The sequence below is a fragment of the Notolepis coatsorum genome (assembly GCF_963971535.1).
Source record: "Notolepis coatsorum genome assembly, contig: SUPER_1_unloc_1, whole genome shotgun sequence".
NCBI lineage: Eukaryota > Metazoa > Chordata > Actinopteri > Aulopiformes > Paralepididae > Notolepis > Notolepis coatsorum.
The window spans coordinates 1269033-1296601 of record NW_028174886.1 but is presented as its reverse complement, the minus strand read 5'-3'; the positions used below and the strand labels follow the sequence as shown (position 1 = coordinate 1296601).

Sequence of the window (27569 nt, the reverse complement as noted above, 5' to 3'; positions counted from 1 at the left end):
CTCTCTCTCTCTCTCTCTCTCTCTCTCTCTCTCTCTCTCTCTCTCTCTCTCTCTCTCTCTCTCTCTCTCTCTCTCTCTCTCTCTCTCTCTCTCTCTCTCTCTCTCTCTCTCTCTCTCTCTCTCTCTCTCTCTCTCTCTCTCTCTCTCTGAGATTGGAGGAGGAGGAGGGTGTGCTGTGTGTGTGCCATCATGTTAACTCTTTCAGTGCCACGCCTGGTTTTCCATTTTACCGCTTGAATGCCACCATCCGCGCCAATGTTAACGTTAATATCGCCTAATCTATGTTTTAAATTATGGCTATGTGTCTAATCTGCCCATCGCATTATCAAAGACTATTTTCCAGACAGTGCTGTGAAGGCAGATTGTTTTTTTATCGCGTCGTTGCCGTTTCAGAGCAGTTAGAAAAGCCCCCGTTTTGATATAAAAAACAGCTCATTCTGGAGCATTCTATGAAAATCGTCTTTTAGTGGAATATTCCACAACGTTGATATTCGTCTGCCTTTTTATGAATCGTTTTCAAATAAACGCTAGATGATCAATATTATACGTGCACGCACGCACATTACGGCCGCGCGCGGATAATCGCCTCGTTGATTTCCTCTCGGAGTTTTACATTGAAACCGAAAGAAGACATTTCACAAAACAGCTTATAACTTCATCAAACTTACTCTGATTATCCTACCACTGATAACATAGAGTCCTTACCTGACATCAGATGGTATCCAACTGGTATATTCCAATTCCTGATCACCATTCGAAAAAATCGATACGTGTATGGATCCAACGCGACACAGTGGATCTCCATGATCCGCGGGGATCTGAGGCTCCAGAATGAACTCTAGTAACCCCGGCTGGATCAGTGAACTGGAAAATGTGGAGTACCGGATTTTTTTCCCCATTCATTTTCATTGAGTCCATTCCAAAATCACTTATGTCATCTGGGAGACGACAGGGGGCGCTTTTTTCCACAGTGATCACCGGCGCAGCTCGGCAATACTCGGGTAGGCTCGGGTGATGCAATAATTTTTCAGATCGCAAAAAAAATAATAATAATAATTCCGAGAAATCTCGTGAGTGGCTAGCAACCACCTATAAAAAAACACGAGAAATCTCGTGAGTGGCACTGAAAGAGTTAACGTTAGCCTCAGTTAAACTTAAACCTTGCGCCGCCTCGTTAGATGAAGCTGTGTTCTGAGGTGTCCTGTGTTCTGAGTTTCTGAGCTGTGTCATGTGACAATAGTACACATATTTAATTGAGACCCTTTATTTGTTTATTATTTCAATTTAGCTGGAAATACATTGCTACATCATTCAGTAACATTTGCAGAGCCTTATAACAAAAACATTATTACGGTCACCATTGTGACCAGTGCTTAATCAACACATTTTAATATTTATTTTTCTATTATTTCATTGAACATTGCACATGTTAAAAGCCATTTTTCTTACTCAAAATGTGAGTATTACCAAGTCAACTTGTGTTCTTAAAACAATGACAATAAACATAGTTTTATTAGGTTGAAATAATGTGGTTGTGTACTTATTTTTCTGTTAACTTATTATGGATTGAAAACTGAGCACAGTAACTGAACTCAATATTTTTAAGTTTGGGTAACTTATTATTATTTATTTTTTTACAGTTCTCCATTAGGCCTGTAGGTGGAGCTATGACAGCATACGTACGGTACACACACCGATGGTGTGTGATGTGTCCAAAAATGAATGGGCAAATGTGAGTGAAATGGTCGCACTGTATGCAGCTGTTTGTCTGCATTGCATTCCCCCCCCCCAACTCAGATTTAGGGTTGATACAACCATCATAATAATATTGTTAACACTTTGGTTGCCTTGGGTTAAATTAATGATATACCATAGATTGCCAGCGCTATTTGTCTATGGAGAAAGTCCCCTTCTTTGCAGGGCTATAACTTTTTAAATTCTATTGCTACATTGCCATTATTAGGGCCCATTCAAAGTCCTATATGTATTGTTCATTGTGTAGCAACGTTAAACTTTTTCATTCACATATTCATAGTAAAGTATGGTCTAATGTATAAGTATGTTTTCATCTCTTTCTGCAGCTTTCTCCAGAACGTGATATATAGCCCCAAATGCATTATATTGATGATGAAATACAGTTTGATGGCAATCAGCGCGATATAAAAAATTCCAACTAGACGTACTTCTAGAAGTTACTACACGTCATCTGATGTTGACTGGATGGGCGAGGGGGCGTTTATAATTCCGTGGGCAGCGTTATACCAATCATCTAATGTGGGTCAAATGTTGATAATAGCAGTTAGTATCTAAGACGGTAACGTTACACGCTAAAACTCACCCCAGTCTCCGCGCGCCGTTGGGCGATCATCGTCGAGTAGAAATTTTATCATTATGGGATATATTTTTACCCGGTCCATCTCCAGCTTGTATAATGGTATATACGTCCAAATCATGTTGTTTATCGAGTTATTGCCAATCGATCACCGTGTAGCGTGACGAGCCAGAGTCCCATGAACCATAGCGAGCGCCCGGAAGTACTACGGTCGTCATGACAACCTCTATTCAATATCCTGTGTGGCGATTGCGCCGATCGGCCACCAGATGGCGCTCCTGAACCGCCAGAGAGCTCAGTGGGTCCTGCTGGTGGATCTCAGGCCAGCGGAGGGGGAATATGAATCCGATCGCAGATTTTTGAAATATTGATATAAGGACGCTGTACAGCGTCCCCCGGCAACTTTAGCATGGCCAGCAAAGACGTGAAAAGACGTGTCCCGGCAGTCAAAGTGTTAATAATAACAATAACAATAATGATGTAATAATGTAAGAATTATCATTAAAAAGACCTGATTATGAGAGAAAAAAAAATACGATGCATGGAATATTGTTGAGGCACACTAGTTACAACTATATTTCAAATAGGCACTCCATGTCAAAAAGGTTGCTGACCCCTGCTTTAGAGCCTTACCTCCTCCTTCATTCACCGATCCTTTAAGTCCTGGTGTTTTAATGCAGTCCACCAAGCAGACAGACAGCTCCTTTAGTACCAACAGAGAGAGGTGACTGCAAGACGCCATCTCCTCCACTGTACTGGATATCAATGGGGCTGTGGCCTAAAAATACCAGATACAAACCAGTAACAATAAGAGTCTTGCAAAGTACAACGTTCACTCTCCCCAGAGTAATTGTAGATTGACATATTTGGGTGAGTGTTGTTTTTTTATGTTAGACATGTCTTTGTCACTGGTACTTGATAATGAGAGTGTCACCTTAACACTTTGGCTGCCGGAAAACGCCTAAACACGTCATTCCCGGCCATGCTCAAGTTGCCGAAGACGCTTTACAGCGTCTTTAATATCAATATTTCAAAAATCTGGGATCGGATTCATATTTCCCCTCCGCTGGCCTGAGATCCACCAGGAGGACCCACTGAGCTCTCTGGCGGTTCAGGAGTGCCATCTGGTGGCCGATCGGCGCAATCGCTTAACAGGAAGTGCCGTAGAGGTTGTGCTGGTCGGCCGTATTACTTCCGGGCACTCGCTATAGGTCCCGAGGCTCGATCTCGACACACTACATAGCGATCGATTGCCAATAACTCGATAAACAACATGATTTGGACGTATATACCATTATACAAGCTGGAGATGGACCGGGTAAATCGACATCCCATAATGGTAAAATTTCTACTCTACGATGATCGCCCAACGGCGCGCGGAGACTGGGGTGAGTTTTAGCGTGTAAAATTACCGTCTTCGATACTAACTGCTATTATCAACATTTGACCCACATTAGATGATTGGTATAACGCTGCCCACGGAATTATAAACGCCCCCTAGCCCATCCGGTCAACATCAGATGACGTGTAGTAACTTCTAGAAGTACGTCTAGTTGGAATTTTTTATATCGCGCTGATTGCCATAAAACTGTATTGCATCATCAATATAATGTATTTGGGGCTATAGATCACGTTCTGGAGAAAGCTGCAGAAAGAGATGAAAACATACTTATACATTAGACCATACTTTACTATGAATATGTGAATGAAAAAGTTTAACGTTGCTACACAATGAACAATACATATAGGACTTTGAATGGGCCCTAATAATGGCAATGTAGCAATAGAATTTAAAAAGTTATAGCCTTGCAAAGAAGGGGACTTTCTCTATAGACAAATAGAGCCGGCAACCTACGGTTGATAATGAATTTAACCCATGGCAGCCAAAGTGTTAAAGGGATAGTTCAGAGTTGTGGACATCAAGTGGTATGAAATACTATAGTAGTATAGTTGATGCAGTGCCCTCAGTTTACACACCGAGTCTCGTGGTCGGAGTTCTGACCTGGCAGAAGTTTTAATCACCCACAGCAGAAAACAGCGTGCCTCATTTTCTATGTTTCAAGACCCAGCATTTAGTGACTACGTCACACTGAGACTAGTTCAACACATCATGTCACTCTGAAGCATTTAGTGATGTCACACTGAGACTAGTTCAACACATCATGTCACTCTGAAGCATTTACTGACGTCACACTGAGGCCATGTTTAGACGGAGAGAGTCTGATCAGAAACCGCAAAAGTCGTCTTGCGGTCTCACTTTAAATGTTGCGTTTAGACTAGTGTTTTGGGATGGAATTCTGCGTGCAGACGAGGCTGTAAAGACTCGAGACGACGGAGCCCTGCTGTCACACGATTGGCGCAGATGTCACATGACCAGAAACGTCAGTGGCCAATCAGATCGCCTCAGGTCGTTGAGACAACCAGACGTGCTGTGAAGACCCGCCCTACTCTGCCTCTGATTCGCAGACTGTGGGTGGGGGAATGTGATTGGACCAAAGCAGAGTCACTCACAGACAGTGGCTCCAGTCACTAATAGTTGCGTCTATGGTTGCGATAGCCGCGGGACAGATTCTTGTGTATTTAAAAGTACTGCCAATGTAGCGTTCAGGTGATCGCCATGGATAGAATCAGACATGCTTTGTTTATGCTTCTAGGCTACTGGCGTCTGGCGCATGCCTGTGATGTAAGCAGTACGCGACGAGAGCCTTGAGAACCCTTTCGTCATAGTTTTATGCGGTTTGACTGTTCAGATGATAGCGCAAAGGTTTATCGTTTCTAGGATTTCCACCCAGAAAGGTGGTCTCACTTTTTTGCGGAGTCTCCCCACAAAAACGCCGTTGCCGTATAAACAAAAGGCACATTCGAAGAAATATTTTGGCCTGAGACTAGTTCAACACATCATGTCACTCTGAAGCATTTAGTGACGTCACACTGAGACTAGTTTAACACATCATGTCAGTCTGAAGCATTTAGTGACTATGTCACACTGAGACTAGTTCAACACATCATGTCACTCTGAAGCATTTAGTGACGTCACACTGAGACTAGTTCAACACATCATGTCAGTCTGAAGCATTTAGTGACGTCACACTGAGACTAGGTCAACACATCATGACACTGAAGCATTTAGTGACGTCACACTGAGACTAGTTCAACATATCATGACACTCTGAAGCATTTAGTGACGTCACACTGAGACTAGTTCAACACATCATGTCACTCTGAAGTAGGGGTGGACGGTATAAACGGTATTAATTTGCTCTACGGTATGGATTTTGACTATACCGTGTAACCGGTAGAGCAGCTCTAAAATAGCAATGACGTCATGTAACCACAGCGCGACTATTTCAATCGCATTTGCCCCTAAAAATAGATAAAATTAGTCATAGATAATAGATATGTGCAAACTGGAAAAAGTTATTTAGGAGGCTTCGCGCAGTGGGCGTGTCAACACGCAATTGTCATTTCATAATAAACACATATCACCGCGGCGCACAGCAAGTTTCAATTTCAGTTCCTGGCATTTTTAACCAGTGGAGAAAGGTAAGAGATGTCCCTATCGTTTTTCTTATATGAATTATTCTACGTTAATAAAACATACCTGGTGATCAACTACAGTTTGCTGTAAACATTATGATATGCGTGTAGTGTTATGATAACGAGAGGACGGGAGGACGGCTGCAGCAGTGGATTTGCGAATAGCATGCAGCTGCAGAGCCGCAGAGCCAGTGGCGCTTTCAGGTCTCACAGGCCCGCTCAACAGCGCCCCCCCCACCCAACGGCTGAAAGCTGTGACCAGACCTGAAAGCGCCGCTGGCTCTGCGGCTCTGCAGCTACATATGCTCCTAGCAAAATCCAGCATCCAGCCCGCTGTTTGCAATGGGAGCAGCACGGACTCGGGACTTATTTTATTTGGAATATAATGACTTTATACGCAAAAGTAACCTAGTTTTAAGTTAAAATATTATAAATCTACATGCCTTGAGGATGTCATTCTTTATATAGCCTGCCTATCAGGCAAAAAAAATATTCGAACGGAAACACTGATACCGTGATATATACCGTTACCGTCTATGCTTCAAATTATACCGTGATATAAATTTTATACCATACCGTCCACCCCTACTCTGAAGCATTTAGTGACGTCACACTGAGACTATTTCAACACATCATGTCACTCTGAAGCATTTAGTGTCGTCACACAGACTAGTTCAACACATCATGTCACTCTGAAGCATTTAGTGACGTCACGCTGAGACTAGTTCAACACATCATGTCACTCTGAAGCATTTAGTGACGTCACACTGAGACTAGTTCAACACATCATGTCACTCTGAAGCATTTAGTGACGTCACACTGAGACTAGTTCAACACATCATGTCACTCTGAAGCATTTAGTGACGTCACACTGAGACTAGTTCAACACATCATGTCACTCTGAAGCATTTAGTGACGTCACACTGAGACTAGTTCAACACATCATGTCACTCTGAAGCATTTAGTGACGTCACACTGAGACTAGTTCAACACATCATGTCACTCTGAAGCATTTAGTGACGTCACACTGAGACTAGTTTAACACATCATGTCACTCTGAAGCATAGGACATGTTTTCTGCTGTGGATGATTCAAACGTTTGCCTGGTTATTGTGTGGAATAACACTTTTTTGTCTCATGACCTTGTTTGCTGCCTATCTGAAGCTTCCCGGTTCACTCAGAAGCAGGCCAGAACTCCGACCACGGTACTCTGTGAGTTAAGCTAATGACATTGCATCAACTATACTACTAGCAAGTATTTCTTACCACTTACTGTCCAAAAATCCAAACTATCCCTTTAACTCACAAGTCAGACAAGTGTTTGGCCATGCCAAGTTTCCCCACATGCTGGGGTACAAGATGGGCCAAACAGGGTATTATGCTGCTTGGAGTTTAATCAAATCACATGCTCTCTTGGTGTCAGATTTTAAGCTTTGGGGAAATCCCCCCAATCCTGTTACCCTGTTTTAGCCTGGCATGGCCCGATACCCGTAATCAGGGGAGGAAATTAGGCCACTTTACTCGCCAAATGCGAGTATTTTTTACGTTTGGCGAGTAATTCATGAAGAGCACTCGCCAGTCTGGCGAGTACTAGTCATTACAAAACAAAACAAAAAAATCATTCTGCAATCTGCTGATTCGCTCACTGGCACAAGCCGAACTCTGACTCCCCCCTTGATTCCTCCCATTTGCGCCTCAATCCAACCATAACCAATGAACATCATCGTTGTACAGATGCGCTCTAAGCTCCTCCAATGAACACTCATTTTCTAGAAGATGCCGCCCATCTAGGGGAAGTGGACAGATCACTGCGTGCGGACCTACAGACTCCTGCCACCGGCTTGACAACGTAGACAAACTTAGACAAAAACACATCAGTGAATGAAAATAATTGCATGTAGAGTCGTCGCTTTCGGATATCAGTGCGGTCTGACATGGGGGCGAACAACAGCACGCGACGCGTCTCCTTCGAGTCGGATGAGAATGACAAGTCAACCAGCATTAGCCGGCTAGCTACCTAGCATGTAACAAGCTACCATAACGCGCGTTCAACATAGTGGACTATACTGAGCGGCTTTGCTTAAATGCAGCCGAGTGACATTTTATTATTACCGGGTTTCCCCCCATATCACCACTCGCCCATATGCCCTTCACAACGGTGATGTTGTCATACTTGGCATTCAGAATACACCTGCTGAACCCCTAGCGTTGTCGATTCGGTTCCAATGTATTGTCATCATACAGCACAAGTACAGTACAACCAGAATACATTTGGCATACAACCAGAGTGCAAATGTAACAAGTCAAGTTGTTTTATTTAGCTATTACATTACAGTGAAATGCTTGGTTCTTTCACTGCCCAACTCAGTCCAACCTAGACCAGTCCAACCTAGTCCAGTCCAGCATCTTTCACTGCCTAGTTCAGCCCAACCCAGTCCAGAATAGTTCCCTCTTTCATGTTAATATGTGATATCCTAATATTTTGAAGAGTAGAGACAGTGTGATTAATACATGTTGTATGCTAATATTGTGAAGAGTAGAGACTGTTATTAATGTTTTATGCTAATAAATATTTTAAAGAGTAGAGACACGGTGTGATTTTTACTATGATTGAAAATCAATTTAGACAAAGACATACAAAGAAGTAATTATCACAATTAGCGATTTTTTTTGGCTGGTAAAAAATCAGTTTGTCTGGTAAAAAAAAAAAAATCAGATACTCGCCAGTTGGCTGGTAAGCCAAAAAGTTAGTTTCCTCCCCTGCCCGTAATACATCCCTGGAAGACAATCGTTCACTAGGTCAAACTTTGAATTTGTTCATAACATATTCACTTATGCTCAACCAATGTATTGAAGAGTATACACTTTGTTTGGATTGTAATAAGGGGTGTGCACAGATAACTGGTTTGCCAGCTAACCACTTATTTGAAATTAACCAGATATTCAAAACGGTTCATTTGGAAATTATTTTGATACCGATATCAAAAAGATGTCATATCCCATTGTAACTGGTATTGGAAAACTCAATACCATAATAATGTCAAAACTAGCAAAGAGTCTACCCAAAAAGAGTAGATTCCATGTTTATCGACAGGGAGGGCAGGGGGATCTCCTCTGCTCTCAAAATAGTGTGGGAAAAGGACTTAGGGGTCACATTTGAGGAGGAGGACTGGGACATAATCTCAGGGATCCACAAACAGGTGTCCAGGGATATTAGAACAAGGCTAATACAATTCAAGATCTTCCACCGCATTTATTGGATCCCCTCTACAATGTATCGACTGGGCCTGAAAGAGACCCCAGATTGCTGGAAATGCCAGACAGGGGAGGGGGACCTAGTCCATGCACTTTGGTCATGTCCGAAAATCATAGATTTCTGGAGTAACATCCATGACTACATCACAGAGGTCACAGGGAAGCAGTATGAGTTCTGCTCTGGTTTATATATCCTGGGGGATCCCTGCAGTCTTAGCCATATCGCAAAGCCCCTAGCTGATTGGATACAGACTAGTATTATGATAGGTAAGGTAAATAGATCATAATGAGAGGCTGGAAGGCACCAGAAAGCCCGTCATTTCGAGAGTGGAGTGGAGAACTGGGTAGGGTAGCTGCCTATGAGAAGATATCTTTTAGTTTAGGAGAGAAAGGAGAAAAATATATTAGCAAATGGGGGAAATATCTGCAATTTCACTCATAACTGGAGGGGGGGCACACTTGCCTAAGACAGCGACGATGCACATGAGTATTTATTTTTTATTTAACCTTTATTTATCCAGGCAAGCAATTAAGAACAAATTCTTATCTTATTCGTATCTCTATACAAGTGTGAGTAAATAGGCTTCGGAGGCGTAAAGGTGGGGAAGGTACAGATACTTTGGATCACACTGGACCAGTGAGAGTAGAGGGTACGGCTCAGGTTCAGGAGAAAGAAACTTAGGTGAAAGAATACCTGACAAATGCATTATGTACATGTCGACAAGATTGGCTCTATGTATTATATATATTTTTTTTGTTTTGTGTTGTTTCTTTTTGCTCTGTTAGTACTTTTCATTCTATTTTTGGGTTTCGTTTTTTTGAAATTCTTTTTTTTTTCTTTCTTTTTTTCTTCCCCCCATGTGGGGCGGTGTCATTGTAGCCTGGATGTTAGTGGTCTAGGTGTGTGTGTTGTCCTTCAGGACCGACCCATGTTGATTCACAAGATATGTCATCATTCATTTGTATTGTCCTGAAGCGCTGTGTGTGCAAAAAGAAAAAAGAAAACTCAATACCATAAAAGTCATAAAAAAAGGAAAACTCAATACCATAATAATGTCAAAACTGGCAAAGAGTCTACCCAAAAAGAGTAAATTCCTGAACTCCTACAGTCTAAGGAGAACCTGCCTTTTCTCAGTCCTTGCCCCACAATGGTGGAATGAACTACCCACCCCAGTTAGGACAGCCGAAACCCTTCCAATCTTTCGCCGTCAACTAAAGACGCACTGCTTCAACCATTATCTCAAATAAAAAATAAATCTAACCCTAACTAACCTTACTGTCATGCACTTGTCCTAATAAACTAACCTACACTGTTGTGAAGGGCCAGATTAAACCGAATATATATATTTATTATATATGTATATTTAATTGTATTTGTATATTCTCTAATATTCCTTGATATCCCTTGTATATTCCTTGTACAATATGCATTGAATATCCATTCTAGCCTACTGAACATCCCATAATAGTCTCCATTCTACGATTGGTCGAGACCTTGGTGCCAGGCTGCCATACCCCCCAGACCCAGTTCAAACGTACCGCTCAACATGTACGAACAAGTCCTAGTTCCGCGTAGGAATCTGGCTACCGCACCACTAACGGTACTATTTGTTCATAGTGCGTATATATACTGCGCTACGAAAGTAGGACTTCCTTTTTTAGTCCAGTTTCTTACCCTCCAATAGAGTGACAGACGTAAAGCCTCCCCGCGACGCCACGTGTGGGAGTAAGGCCAAGTTCGGCCTACCATCGGTATTGAGACATCGTGTATATTAATATTTGAATAGTCATATTTGGCACTATATCGTCGAGTTGGACGTAGTCTATTAAGCTAATAATAGTCTATTCATATGTAGTGCTTCGTGCGGTGAGAATACTATCGTAGTCAGTACCCCATCGTTTCGGGCAGAGAACTGGCTGCTTATCCAGGGTGGCCGACCCCATGTGAGGCTGCACCCGAGGAGCCCCAGAGCCGACGAGCGAGTGGACCTGCATACCGGATTATTCTACCGACGACAGCCCGCCTTCCCAGGCACGGATTATGCTTTGTATACAGTGATTATTCTATGGATAAAGACCAACACTGCCGTGTGTTGGAAACCCCCCCCCCCGGAGAGGACGACAGGTGAGGAGACGCTCTACACGACGAGGTCGCTTCACGTCTCTCCATCGTGGACCGAAGGAAGCCGGCCCACCGAGAGTCCAACTGCTTTCATCTGTGGATCGAGGATCGCTGAGGCACCGAGCCGCACAACCGTGGGTTCTCCCAGGATACCCTCGGCCAGACGGATACAGCCAGACTCTACCCCCCCCCCCCCTTCTCCAGTTGTCTTACAAGCGACCGGAATTCCCCCCTAGTGTATCCAGTTCTATAATCATTAAAGTATCATTGCTGTTATTCCTTAACTATTCCAGGTCGTATATGTACCACCTGCGCCATCAGAGATTGGACATTCTCTATTGATATACCGACGAATACTCTTTGCCATAAAAGTGCATACTATTTCAATTCATAAATGTAATTAAGTGATTAAGTGCTTGCTCTACACACCATTGCTGTGTAGGAATAAATACATACTTCGACTTCGTACATTTGTGTTGGATCCGTTTCATCTACGTGAGAGTGTTTATCATAATATATTTATGCCGAGTACTGGGTGGCCGAATATAAAGTACAAAGGTAGTGGTAGTAAGTATCATATCTAGTAATACAGTCAGGGAATTGTACCCCTCAGTTACAATTGGTCCTTCGAGCCGGAGGGTAATTAGTGTAATATTAATATAGTGTTATTAATATTGAAATGGCCTATGATGAACACTCCACGAAACGATCCTCCTAACCAACGCCCACAGCGCGAACGACGGCTCCCTCAGTACTTAGAGGCTTACGCTGTCAGTCAACAACCTAGTCTTCTACTAACAGTAAACGCGGTAAAACTAGAAAGTAAAGGTATGTCTAACCCCAACGCCCAGACTACCCCGACCATAGAGGCCCCTACGGGTTCTAATGTAACTGACCAAGTTCACGGTGGGGACCAGTGGGAACCAGACATGACTTCACACCCCGCCAGCACTGAAGAAGTAGTCCCCGATGAGTCCCGGGAGGAATACAACGCTACCGAGAGAGAACTCGGCACGGAAGAAAACGGGGAGAGCACCGTGGAGATAGAGCTCCAAGGCTCCGCAAGGAGTACCCCGAGGGAAGGCTCCCCTATACAACCGCCTTCTCCCAGCGAGGCAGAGAGGACCCTACAGCAGGCCTTCCTCATCAGCCTGAACGCCGCTGCTGAACGCGACCGACTGCAGATCCAGCAGCGGAGCGAAGAAGAGCATATAAGCGTTTCCGTTAGAACATATTCGTGCCGGTCTGAGTGTCCTGCAAGATTTCTATCACCGGACATATTCGAGATATTCCGGTCAGAGTTTTAAACAGCAGTCTATTATAATCACATTTTTATGAGCTAACGAATTCCGTTATAATTGGACATGTGTATTAATTACATCAATTACGGGACGCAGAGCGCGACAGACAGCAAGCGCAACTAAGGGGGCTTTCACACTCAGCCTTTTGTACCGAATCACCGTCCCGGAGCACGGGGGGCAGTGTTCTCACTCACCACTTTTGGGGTGCGAAACGGCGCTGAATCGTTTCACCCCCCGCTGAATGGGACCAGCTGGCAGAGGTGGTCTCGGGGTCGGTCCCGGGAGAACGGGGGGTGTGGCTTTGCGAGCTTGTACCTTTTCACGGGCGTGGCGCCTGGTGCTGACATAACGTCATAAATTTTGTTTGCCATTGCTATGTCTATAACATTGTTCGAATGCATTTATTTCTATTAGACCAGTGGTGCCCAACAAGTCGGCCGTGGTCGACCAGTAGATCGCTCAAAAGCGGACTCTACAACACCATCCATTCGTGATAAAATATAACTTCATATTTATTGGCAATTTGTTCATTTTATATCAACATCCAGAGTCCGCAGTCGTGTTAAGACATTCCCGTTTACATTTTCGGTCGACCAGTAGATCAATGACATTCAATATAATCGATGCGAGTTACTAGTATGTTGCAGTAACGTTAGCGTTAGCCGTTAGCTTAGCGTTATTGTTAACGCTGCAAAACGATCAAAAGCGGACTCTACAACAGAGTTCCATTCGTGAGAAAATGGGCGTGGGTTATATTGACAAGGCTTGACAACAGAGGTTCAAATATAACTTCATATTTATTAGTTATTTGTATCTTTATATCAACATCCATTCTCCAGTCTCCGTGTGAACACTTCCTGTGTTTACATTTCGAGCGTGACATCATCGACTACGGCAAGCTTACAAGCTCAAAACGCAAACCGTAAACAAAACCCAGAGCGCACCCAGAATGAAGTGTGTACACAAACTAGAGGGGGGAGAGGGGGGGGGGAGAGTTCGGATCAGATCTCGGTACGGGAAGAACGGAACGAAATAGAAACGAATAGAGTGAGTGAGAAAGGGCCCTAATAGAACAGCTGATCAGACGGACAACACCCTCTCCCTCCGCCAGAGGCTCCAGGAACTCGTCTAGACACACCTCCAGGGCGGCATCCCCTAGCCGAGTAAACAACCCTGAACTTGACCAACAGACGAGGTCTATACCCCCCACAGACCACCTCCCCCCACCGGTCCAAGCGAGACCTAGCAACCGGGAAGGAGCAGCATATCCTGTGGAGAGGCTAAACCAGAGACTACAAGCACTGGATGACCTAACTGAAGACGAAGAGGAAGAGGAGGAGAACCACGCCCGACGACAGCACAGTACTCTACCGGACCAGGAGGTCCGGTACAGCCCAGGCTATACTCCCGCGGAGCTGCGCTACAGACCCCCGACTCTATACACGGGTGAGCATGACGCACGACCCGCACCGAGGAACAGCACCTGGACAAGCGGGCCATGGTACACTGCCGGTACCAGCCCATACCAAGGAGCGGGAGGAGACTCGCCTAGGAGGCCTCTCCCCCAACGCTCGCCGATGTATCCACAGTCAGCGTCATACATTGGCACGCCTATGGTACCCGACTTCACCCAAGAGAACCGGGCCCAGTATACAGAACTCCGCATGTGTCTGGAGACCATGTTGGTGGATGTATTGGATGAATGCCATAAATACGCCATCCTACTGAAGCACTTAAAGGTACCCCGCGCACATAATATAGCGCTCGCCTACGCGACTTCCCCACCCCATACACAGCAGCGCTGGTAGCATTGGACCAGAGGTATGGGCGCATATGGGATTACGTGATCCAGGAGATCCGACACATCGACCGCTTACCCCCAGCAATAGACAATCGAGCACTGGACGACCTGTCCATCAGAGTGCAGTCCCTGGTAGGGATGTTGGGAGCGCAGAGAGAGAAGGGGAGGCATGAACTTTACGCCAACTCAAATGTGGAAAGGATCTTGGAGAAGCTGCCGCCCGCTCGACAGGAGCGTTTTAGGCGGCAGAGAGACCACCGAGACCCGAATGGCCCCGAACCGAACCTCCTCGATCTAGCAGACTTCCTGGCGAGAGAAGTCAGCAGCCTACGGCTAGATACATTCGGACGGAGCACCCCTGGCTCCAGAGAAGGAACCAGACGACTAAATGATGGAAGAAGATCGGTGACTGTGATGCACCAATCGGAGTCAGTACCGAGCAGCAGGAGCCACAGTACCCCCTCCAGAACGGAGAAGTGGAAGATAGTGTGCCCCTACTGTGAGAAAGAACACTGGCTAGCGCAATGTGACTCCTTCCCCAAGCTGAACGCGGAGGAAGCAAGTCAATGGATAAAGTCCAACAAGCGCTGTTTTCGCTGTGCGCGCTCACACATGGCAGCCGAATGCCGCTTAAAGAAAAGGTGCACCAAGTGCGATGGAGCCCATCTGGACATACTTCACGACAGTAACAGACGGCGCCCTTCACCCGCACCATCCAGCAGCAAAGCGAGCGTCATGTACATCGATCCCGCCAGCAGCAGTGGAGCCCGAGTACTCCTAAAAGTAGTGCGTGTGACACTAAGCTACCAGAATAAAGTCCTGGACACTTACGCCGTCCTCGATGACGGGTCAGAGAAGACCCTTCTGCTCGCCTCCGCTGCGGCCCAGCTAGGGCTGCGGGGAAGCGAAACCCAAATGACAATTCGGACAATAAGACGAGATTTGAAGACGATAAAGGGCGAGAATGTCTCTTCTCTATCGCAGCAAGCGGCCAGCCTGAGCGACGGTACCAGATTACAGACGCTTTCACCAGCCAAGAAATAGGACTGTCGCGGTACACATACCCCGTCGCCAAGCTGATGGAGAAATATGCACATCTGCGCAAGTTACCGATCCCGCTCATAGACAATGCTATGCCGACCCTGTTGATAGGCTCCGACCATGCAGACCTCATTGTCCCGATAGACCGGGTTCATACCGGACCCCGAGGCTGTCCTGCAGCAGTCGAGACCCGTTTGGGATGGACTCTCCAAGGCCCGCTCGCCAAATCTCTCAACCGAAGTACAGCCACTAGATGTCTCCACTCCCGAGTCACAGAGGGAGAAACCGCACTCCTGCAACACGTAGAGCGGTTATGGACCTTGGAACAAATGCCCTTTAAGAACGGAAAGAAAGACATTCGCTCTAAAGATGACATTTACGCCATTCACCTCCTCGAGATAGGGACCAAGAGAGTCCCGGTCAACGGCGTGTTGAGACACGCCACGCCACTCCTGCGGCGAGAAGGAATGCCTACTTTCCACGCCAAGACAGACGCCACTGAACGGTACCTGCTGAACACGGAGCGGCGCTTAGCCAAGACCCCGCCCAAGAGAGTGTATACCACGCTGAGATTGAGAAGCTCATCACAGCGGGACACGTCACAAAGATGGACATTAAAGAGGCTGACCAGACCACTGAATCGTGGTACGTGCCTCACCACAAGGTCCATCACAACGGTAAAGACCGCATAGTATTTAACTGCAGCTACCAGATCGGATCCCAAAATCTGAATAAAGAGTTACTGCCCGGTCCCACACTCGGCCCCTCCCTACTCGGCGTTCTACTCCGCTTCCGCCAGGAAAAGGTGGCCATCAGCGGGGACATTAAAGGAATGTTCCTGCAGGTGAGATTAGTAGAGGAGGACAAGCCCCTGTTACGGTTCCTATGGAGAGAGAAGCCAGGAGATGAGCACCCAGCCATCTACCAATGGGAAGTCCTCCCCTTCGGAACGACGTGCAGCCCCTGCTGTGCTACATTTGCACTACAGAAACATGTAGCAGAGGACCCAGCAGCGGACGAAGAGGTCCGACACAGCGTAAAGAACAGCTTCTACGTAGACAACTGTCTACAAAGCCTTTCAACCCAGGAAGAAGCCGAGGCTCTCCTGATTAAACTCCGCGCCTCATTGATCAAAGGCGGCTTTGATCTCAGGCAGTGGGCCAGCAGCGATCAGCAAGTACTGCGCAGCCTCTCCTCCGAGGACAAGGCAGCCAGCAGCGAGACCTGGATGGCTACAATCCCGGGAGAAGCCCAGGAGATGACCCTGGGATTGGTGTGGCGATTCAAAACAGATTCGCTTCACTACAGACACAAGCCCCTGACTACGGAGCAGGGAAGGCCGGCGGCGGCGCCGACCACCAGACGGAGTGTGTACACAACACTCGCCCGACAATATGACCCGCTAGGATGTATTCTACCGTACACCACCAGGGCAAAAATGATTGTACGAGCATTGTGGGACAAGGACCAGGGCTGGGACGACCCCATTCCCGCACACCTTGCATCCACCTGGAGAGAGTGGGAGATGGAGCTCCACTCACTCCCAGGCGTTAATATGCGCCGAAGCTACTTCCCACCCACGGTGAGGCCAGAGACATGTAAAATGGACTTACACGTCTTCAGTGACGCCTCAGAGGTCGCATACGGATCAGTAGCCTACTTGCGGGCCCAAGAAGAGGGGGGAGAGATCTACACAGCATTTGTTCTCGCCCGCTCGAGAATAGCCCCACGCAAGCAACAATCTATCCCACGTCTAGAGCTCTGCGCAGCCCTAGCCGGAGCGCACCTAGCCACGCTCATCCAACGTGAGCTCACCATACCGGTGTCTAGAACAATCCTGTGGTCAGATTCCACGACAGTACTCGCCTGGATCAAATCGGACTCATGCAAGTACAAAGTCTTCGTGGGAGTCAGAGTCACAGAGATTCAAGACTTAACCGAAGAGTTAACCGGAGAAACAGAGTGGCGCTACGTTGATACAGAACAGAACCCAGCTGACGTCATCACCCGGGGAATGCCCCTAGATGACCTCACCCGTCGCAATGTCTACAGTGACGGCCCAGCATTCCTAAAGCTCCCGGAAGGAGAGTGGCCCACGCCTATCCCGAGGGAAGCCAGTCAGGAGGAGGCTGAGAATAAGAAGCCTGTGTTCTGTGGATTGAGCACTGTTATCTCCGCAGACCCCAACATAGATGATTGCACTACCATAGAGAGTGCACAACAAAGGACCTTCCTACTGCACTACCTACCGTCTCTACAGACCCGCCAGAAGTGGGTAAAGGAGAGAGACAATTTGACAGAAGGAACAGTCGTCATGATTATTGATCTGCCCAGAGCTATGTGGCCGGCCGGCCGCGTAAGCAAAGTGATCACCGGTGCCGACGGCAAGGTCCGAGCAGCTGAAGTGCTTGTCCAGGGTCGCACTTACACCCGTCCCGTGGCGAGGCTCATAGAACTGCCCCGACTCCCAGACACAATCAAGTTCAAGTTCTCAAGTTCTCAAGTTCTTTAATAGTTGTCATACAGAAGTACAGAATACTTTCATACAAAATGCTTCTTACTGTTACGCTCCAGAGACTGTGCTAGACAAGATAGTATCAAATAACATAATAACATAATATAGCATGAATTTAGAAGAAGAAAATGAGGTCACAGTTGTTCGGTATAGACATATGTACAATGTTCTGAGTTACCATATAATATACAATACACAATACTATGCAGTGTACTAATGTACAGTACTATCTAGTGCAAAGCAGAAATGGGATGAGGTACAATTTTAGGTACAATTTACAGTAAGGTGTACGAGTTGTAGTGCAATCCTTCATCCATAAATATAAAGTGTGGGGAGTGGGTGCTACAGTGTGTTTGTTTAAAGTGGGTGTGTGCTATAAGTGTGTGTAGTGGGTGCTACAGTGTGTTTGTTTAAAGTGAGTGTGTGCGTGTGGATGTGTGTGCTATGTGTGTTTGGTGGTTGTTGTTGTGTAGTGTTCATTCATTGTTCGTTTAGCAGCCTGATGGCCTGGGGATAGAAGCTACTTCTGAGTCTTTCTGTGCTCGCCTTGAGACTCCTGTATCGCTTGCCTGACGGCAGCAGTTCAAAGAGGCAGTTGTTCGGGTGGCTCGAGTCCTTAATAATTCTCTTAGCCTTCCCCTTGCAACGCTTGTAGTAAATGTTCTGGAGGGTGGGGAGCCCCCCTCCAATTGTGCGTTCGGCTGAACGTGTCACTCTTTGTAGTCTGCTTTGGTCTTTTGCAGTGCTATTCCCAAACCAGGAGGTGATGTTGCCGGTCAAGATGCTCTCTATTGTACATGAGTAGAAGTTCTTAAGGATCTTCTGGCTGACTTGGAACTTCCTTAGGCGCCTGAGGAAGTAGAGGCGTTGTCGTGCCTTCTTCACCACACTGTTAATGTGTATGGTCCATGTCAAGTCCTCGGATATGTGGGCTCCGAGGTACTTGAAGCTGTTGACTCTCTCAACCGGTGCCCCGTCGATGCTGAGGGGGCTGTAGTCCTTGACCCCCGACCTCCTGAAGTCCACAATCATCTCCTTTGTTTTGCTGACGTTCAGGGAGAGGCTGTTTTCCTGGCACCATCCCGCCAGGACCTTGACCTCTTCCAGGTAGGCCCTCTCGTCGTTGGCAGAGATCAGGCCCACCACCACTGTGTCGTCAGCAATCGATGATGACCATGACCCTATAACCCTATGACTTTGTGAAGTTGACTGACCCCTACAGCAAACCCTTATGTGTAAATAGACAACGCGATTAATCTGTCTCTGCTTAACTGATTAGGTCTGGGACCAATCAGGGGGTGGCTGTTGTGAAGGGCCAGATTAAACCGAATATATATATTTATTATATATGTATATTTAATTGTATTTGTATATTCTCTAATATTCCTTGATATCCCTTGTATATTCCTTGTACAATATGCATTGAATATCCATTCTAGCCTACTGAACATCCCATAATAGTCTCCATTCTACGATTGGTCGAGACCTTGGTGCCAGGCTGCCATACCCCCCAGACCCAGTTCAAACGTACCGCTCAACATGTACGAACAAGTCCTAGTTCCGCGTAGGAATCTGGCTACCGCACCACTAACGGTACTATTTGTTCATAGTGCGTATATATACTGCGCTACGAAAGTAGGACTTCCTTTTTTAGTCCAGTTTCTTACCCTCCAATAGAGTGACAGACGTAAAGCCTCCCCGCGACGCCACGTGTGGGAGTAAGGCCAAGTTCGGCCTACCATCGGTATTGAGACATCGTGTATATTAATATTTGAATAGTCATATTTGGCACTATATCGTCGAGTTGGACGTAGTCTATTAAGCTAATAATAGTCTATTCATATGTAGTGCTTCGTGCGGTGAGAATACTATCGTAGTCAGTACCCCATCGTTTCGGGCAGAGAACTGGCTGCTTATCCAGGGTGGCCGACCCCATGTGAGGCTGCACCCGAGGAGCCCCAGAGCCGACGAGCGAGTGGACCTGCATACCGGATTATTCTACCGACGACAGCCCGCCTTCCCAGGCACGGATTATGCTTTGTATACAGTGATTATTCTATGGATAAAGACCAACACTGCCGTGTGTTGGAAACCCCCCCCCCCCGGAGAGGACGACAGGTGAGGAGACGCTCTACACGACGAGGTCGCTTCACGTCTCTCCATCGTGGACCGAAGGAAGCCGGCCCACCGAGAGTCCAACTGCTTTCATCTGTGGATCGAGGATCGCTGAGGCACCGAGCCGCACAACCGTGGGTTCTCCCAGGATACCCTCGGCCAGACGGATACAGCCAGACTCTACCCCCCCCCCCCCTTCTCCAGTTGTCTTACAAGCGACCGGAATTCCCCCCTAGTGTATCCAGTTCTATAATCATTAAAGTATCATTGCTGTTATTCCTTAACTATTCCAGGTCGTATATGTACCACCTGCGCCATCAGAGATTGGACATTCTCTATTGATATACCGACGAATACTCTTTGCCATAAAAGTGCATACTATTTCAATTCATAAATGTAATTAAGTGATTAAGTGCTTGCTCTACACACCATTGCTGTGTAGGAATAAATACATACTTCGACTTCGTACATTTGTGTTGGATCCGTTTCATCTACGTGAGAGTGTTTATCATAATATATTTATGCCGAGTACTGGGTGGCCGAATATTAAGTACAAAGGTAGTGGTAGTAAGTATCATATCTAGTAATACAGTCAGGGAATTGTACCCCTCAGTTACATACACTGTAGCACTCAACACTTTGATGAACATTGTTACTCAGCTGATAGAGTTGTGCGCTTCCTGATGACTTGTCGTACTTGGATAAAAGCGTCAGCTAAATGACTAAATGTAAGGTCGCTTTCACACCTGAGCTCTTTGGTCCGCTTTAAATCGAACCCTGGTTTGTTTCCTCGGATAGTCCGGTTGGTTTTGGGTGGTGTGAAAGCTCCTTGGACCAAACAAGTGAACTCAGATGTGGCTCTGTAGCCAAAATGGCCAATATGTGCCCACTTCTATCATTGCTATATCCAAGGACGTGCCACAGGGATCGGTCATGGGACTGTTATTATTAATTTTATATTTAACAGTCTTGATAAAAATGTCTCAAATACTAAGATTTGTATGCCAATGATACTCTGATATACTGCTCTGCGTCTACATTACATCAGGCCCTTTGTCAACTACAACTTGTTTTTAATATTGTACAATGTACCCTGTGTGACTTAAAACTTGTTTTGAACGCTGACAAAACTAAACTTATGGTGTTTTTAAATGCTAAATCCAAGCCACTGAACCGTCCCTCTATCGCCACTTTTCAGGGCCTTGAGATTGAGACTGTATCTCAATATATGTATCTAGGATTCATAATTGATTCTCTTTCTTTTAAGCCTCACACTCAACTAGCTAAAAAACTGAAGTCTAAACTGGGTTTTTATTTTAGGAACAAGGCTTGTTTCTCCTTTGAGGCTAAAAAGAGGCTGGTTGGTGCCTCTTTTATGTCTGTGCTGGACTATGGCGATGTTAAATACATGATGCATGCATCCTCAAAATGCCTACACTCGCTGGATTCTGTCTACCATGGAGCGCTGAGATTTATCACAAATTTTTTAAGTCCTTACTCATCACTGTACTTTGTATTCTCGGGTGGGATGGTCTGCCCTGTCCACCCGCAGAATCAACCATTGGCATATATCCTTATTTATAAGGCTATCCTTGGACTGCTGCCAACTTACCTACAGATGTACATTCTCCAAAAAAGTGTGGGCAGTTATAGTCTTCATTCCCAGGGCTTATTTTTACTAACTGTCCCTCTGGTCCATACTGAACTGGGAAAAAGGGCGTTCAGGTATGCAGCTCCCTCCACCTGGAATCAGCTACAAAACCACCTGAATTTGCATGAGCTGCTCTCACTGGTTGCTTTTAAAAACACTTCTAAGTTATATGGAATCCAGCACATCTGGCTGCAGATGTTTTGAATGACTATGAATGGTTCTGTGAATTGTCCTTGTGAATTGTCCTTGTTTTTTTTGTTTTAATTGCTATATGTTTTAATTGCTTTTTTTAATTGTTTTTATTTTTTTATTTTATTGCTTTCATCTGTAAATGTGAAATTGTAACTGTGCTGCTGCCTATCTTGGCCAGGACACTCTTGTAAAATATGTTTAATCTCAATGAGACTTTTTCTGGTTAAATAAAAAATATTTAAAAAAAAAATTTGGAGTGGAGGAGTCAACCCTGGAGTCCTGGGCCCTCATGCATCAACGTGGACGTAGAACTTGACCTACTTCCACACGTAAGCACGGAATGTAGAACTAGCGCACGCACAGGGAAGTCGGCATTCATCACACTTGCGTACGCAGGCTCTACGCACACCTGTCATGATGAATACCACTTTGTTCTACCGTCAATGCTCGTGCATGATTATCCATATATGGTCATGAAAATGAGGAAACACCCCCCATGGGATGTGAAATAATGGACCGACCCGTTAGAAACTCCACGGAGAATTCACTGCTGTCGAACCAAGAAGACACTATCGCGTATTATGGGATAAATAATAAAAGGCGGACTTGTAAACGGTGATGTCAGATATCAACGGCTCCCTAAGACCATTGCTGCAATTCTGCCTGGACAGCTCAAAATACTAATAAAGACCGTTCGTTGACCACTGTTTGGCGTTGGTTGTGTGTCATTATAACCGTGCTGTAATATGAATGCCTTTATTAGTTGTGTTCGATTGGCTATATGATTTTTAGATGCATCTATTTCGTTGTCGGCTAATAAAGACCGCGCTGGAATATGACTGCCTTTTCCCGTGTTGTTTGATTAATACCCCAGGGATTAAAGTTCTCCTCAATTTTATTCCAAATTGCGATGGATCTCCCGTCAATTTTCTACCTGCTGCATATGATTTCTAGAGGCATACTACAATCTATTTTGATGTCAGTATTGGGTAGCCTATATAAACAATAATACGAGAGCATATACAAGAACAATGAATCTCACTGCATGCATGTAGCCTGCCTTTCAATACATGAACTTGAATTCCATCATGTTTGTGTGCGGGACTCACAAGGCTGTAGTCACAATGGGTGGTACCGGTACAGTAATAATAACAGTCCACACAATATCACGCGATCCATGCCATAGCCTATGTTCTATTAGGACATGATCTGTGGGGTGTGGGAAGATGAACAGCGATGAGATGGAGGGTTCCCCCTCTTGGGGGGGCCCTCCAAGAGAGGAGATGATGTTTGTATTGTGATTGTATGACAAGAGGAGCAGAGAAGAAGGAGACAGAGACGATAGAAATGTGTTTTGAAGATGAGAAGAAGAAGAAGAGGAGTGTAAACTTTCTCAAGTGTGGGCGAAGCAAGAATTGTGGAGGGCAGTAATACGCCACGATGCGTCTACACTGCCGGAAATTCAAATAAGAAGAAGAAGAAGACATGATCTGTGACGACAAATGTTCTAGAATGTTTGATTAAGATATCATACTCTGACAGCATGCCTATGAGCAACAAAAACGCGAACTTGAATCCCATCATATACATAGTCTGTCCACTATAGTGTCATTGCAATGCGTTTTCTATTCTTTCTTATACAGTAAAAAGGGGGAAGAACACTATATTCATATGACTTGTATTCTGCTTACAGCTTCGAAGTTCCACTTGTTTCGTTTAACGTAAAGCCTTTTAAATATAATCAAAACGTTCCCGTGTTTCTGCGGTCTGCGCAGAATAATAACGAGTTGAGCTTTATGATTTATGATGAATTGAAAATGGGGGACCCTGATGTAAACAAGACGAAAGTTGGTCTGCATCCGCAATCAACGATTGTATGTACTGAGCTGTACTGTACTGTACCCATTCTGCACTCTGTTAATAAACTTTTCAATCAATCAATCAATCAAGCTACGCAGAGCGCAGTCAGTCAGTACACCCCGTATATTCCGATAACGCTATATAAACCATGCTGCATTCATTCTGAGAGAAAGATCTATTATTCCAAATGCTATTTATAGGGTTTTGACCATAATTACACTACTGTTGCTATTTTACAATGAACTATAATGAACTACGGTTCGTACAGAACGTGCCAGTGTTATTATGCACAGAAGCTCATTTCCTTGTTGTAATAATATATTCTACCACTGGGCGCTAGGTACGCCAGGTCTGAACTGTGCGTAGATGTAAGCACGAAGTCAAGTTCAAGTTCAAATTGATGAATCCCACTCTTTGCTTAGAAATGATCGTACGCACAGGGTAAGCACAGATCTGTGCGTAGAACACGTTGATGCATGAGGGCCCTGGAGTCTTGCAGTCAAACCTAAGAAAGATATGTGATGTATTTTTTTTCATCCACTCGTCAACCCTAAGTAAGATCTGGTCACATGATTTTTTGTTCATCCACTAGTGATATAATAGCCCAACCATAAGCATAACAACTGAAGCATAATACCACCTCAGAGAGCATAATGGTGTTGGCTAGGTCCGGGTATGTGCTCATCTTTCTTGTCTGCAGCCGGTGAAACAGCTCTCGCATGTTTCTTGGGGCCGTCACTGAGGTCATTCTTTCCCTGGGACATCTTCACTGGACACGGCTCTGTAAAGTCCATAAGATCATAATTTAAAGCAGATGAAAATGTTCAGTTAGGCTGTATGGATATAGCAATTGTACACTAGAAATGTAGTAATGTAATATATAATTTAATAAAGTATGTAAACAAAGTTTAAGGTTTCTCCGCTCTCTTTTTGTCTCTTCCACATGCATGTTTTGATTCTGTAGGTGGGGGGGGGGGGCATCTTCATCTTTACTTTCCTGATATGTCTCTCCATTCTGGTAATTTCAGTTTGCTGTCTCTCCTCTTCCCTTTATAGGAATTCCTCGAATACGTTTTATGCTCCTCTCTTACACATCTTTGTAAACAAACTACTGCTTTCTAGCGCTGCCTCCTTAGCATGGCATGGCATCCAAGGTAATAAAAAAAATCAACCAACTAACTAGATTCTTGTACCGGATCTCCTCTCTGGTAAACAAGAATACCCTGAAGACTCTGGCAGGAGCACTCATTCAAAGGTACTACGACTATGCTTGCACCTCATGGTACCAAAGCACCTCAAAGGCGCTAAAACAAGATTACAAACATCACAAAACAAACTGGTCAGACTACTACTTGACCTTACTCCTAGAACCCACCTCACCCCTAACCACTTTGACAACCTAGGATGGCTTAGAGTAGACGACAGAGTACAGCAACTTGCAATGGGCCTGGTCTACAAGATACACTACACCACTAAGGTACCCATGTACATGTCAAAATACTTCCCAAAGGTCAGTGAATACCACGACCACAACACCACTTTGACAACCTATTCAACCTGTGTTACATCCCAATGTATATATTCCCCAGTGTGTCTCCATGTGTGTGTGTGTTTTCCTCCCTCCAGCCATTGTTCCCTCCACCATTGGTCCCTGCCAGGCCTGCCCTTCCATTATAGCAACACAGCACCGATTGGTGGATGGTTTTCCAGACTCCAACACTCAATCAACACCACCCAATCATGGATCACCACACACCTGTTAAAACATGGCTTCTCACTTCAGTCTTTCTCTCTCTCTGGCATGAGGCTAGGCCTAGTGTGATTTTGTAACCTTGACAATATTGCATTTCGTTTATTGGCCTTTGTGCTTAGTGGCAATTGCCTTGTGTGTGTATGGCCACAGAGAGAGCATTGTTAGTTATAGCTTGTTTTTGTATATTCTGCCTTTGTTGTATGTATCATTAATGTGTTTTTCTCTCTTTCTCAGGAAGCACAGATGGGGTGAGCTGCCATTTCCTTTGGACATTGTTTTCTCCTGTTTTGGTTAGGTAAGGGTAGTTTAGGTACTGTAATTTCTTTTACCATAGATTGGTTTATTTGGAGTATAGTGGTGTTTGTTTGTTTGTTGTTTTGGCCTGGGCTCACCCTTGAGCTATATGTGCTTCCTTTGCATCTATTAATAAATATCATTGTTGTTTACAAACGTGGTCCATCTTTTCTGTCAACCAACTTATGTTACTAGGGATGGGTACCGAATTCGGTACTTGAGGTACCGAACCGAAACACGTCGGTACTACAGAGTATCGAATCAAGTGAGAAACCGAATAAAAAAAATAAAAAAAAATTACTTTTTTTTTAAACTTTTTTCTTCATGTCAACGTTCACACGCACAATATATGCTTACCTAGGATTTGACTTGATTCAACAACAAAGCAGTCGGAGCAATGACAAGCCGAAAACTGTCGAAATTGTAGTTATTTGAAGTTAGGATTTTTTTTTACGACTGAGTTAGGTAAATTAAATTTCTTGAGACTAAAGTACCGAAAAAAGGTACCGGTATCGATTCACAGGTACCGGTATCGGTTCAAATGTGAAGGTACCCATCCCTATATGTTACAGCCCTTTACCCTTAGACTCACAGGGGTCGTAACAACCTGTCAGTGAATACCACGACCACAACACCAGAGGGAGTTCCACAAATCATGTTAAACCCAGATTCGGCACAAACAAGGGACTAAACACGTTTCCCAATTATGCCACATCAATGTGGAACGCCCTACCCACAGCTGTAAAGGAATGTGAATCACTACCCACATTCAAACCCGCTAATTCGAAACTGGCCCCTGTAAATGTCCAACCCCCCCCCCCCCCTAATGTACAGTCTCCTCCCCATCATATGTATATAATCTGTCAGGATCTATGGGTAACAGTACTGTATATTTACATATGATATGTCACAAATGTAACAGTACTATATACCTGTATGTTGTGTATGTCATAAATGTCACTATGAATTGAAAATGGGGGACCCTGATGTAAACAAGACAAACGTCTTTCTCTGGTCTGCATCCCCTTAACAATAGAATAGAAATGGTAGAAAAGTGTGAAATAATGTAACCTCAAAGCATATCCCTGTTAAAAAGTGGTGTAAGAATATAGTCCAAAATACCTTTTGGTGATTTAACAAACTTACTTGGTGTTTCTTCATCTCACGTTCAGACGTCAGAACATTCAAGGTGGCGACCAAACTCTACTCTAGTTCATACTGCTCCTTAGTCCATTCAAATACTTCACATATCTCTCCAGCAGCTGCAGTTAGTCCGTTCTTTACACAATCTCTACATTCTATATAATATATAGTGTATGTATTATATTATGCTCAGAATCACAAGTTAGCATTAGTCCGTTCTTTACACGATCTCTACATTCTAGATCTGTTCAGAATCACAAGTTAGCTTTAGCCCGTTAGCAACATACAACGAGGAGAAGCTACACAAAGCCTTGACGTCATTTCCGCTGGGGCGGGGACCATCTCTAACTTGGCCAGCAGATGGCGCTCGAAGTGCAGTAAGTCTAAAATGAAGTGCAGCAAATGGGAGGTTTGCACAAAACACTGACTAATCAAAGTAATTTTTGGAGGATATGCTTTATTCTCTCTAAACAGACACACTGACTCTCACAACAAACGTCCTAGATCAGATTAGATTCAGATTTATAATCATCATACCGCACAAGTTCAGTAGAATGAAAATAAGTTCTAACCAGAGTGTAAATGTAACAGATAATGTATATACAGTGTACAGAATTGTATACAGGTATATATGCAGATATATCCATACTGATATAG

General features: G+C 44.8%; 1 long non-coding RNA gene across 1 annotated transcript in view; it reads right to left on the bottom strand.

The window, feature by feature from the left end:
* LOC311246239 overlaps positions 1 to 27148 on the bottom strand; it is a 59478-nt gene extending 32330 nt beyond the window's left edge. The window contains exons 1-2 of the long non-coding RNA XR_014620791.1: positions 26916 to 27148; positions 24363 to 24503 (exon numbers count right to left, since the gene is read on the bottom strand). This is a non-coding gene — a long non-coding RNA (uncharacterized lncRNA). The remainder of the gene's footprint in view (positions 1 to 24362; positions 24504 to 26915) is intronic.
* Positions 27149 to 27569: the final 421 nt, after the last annotated feature.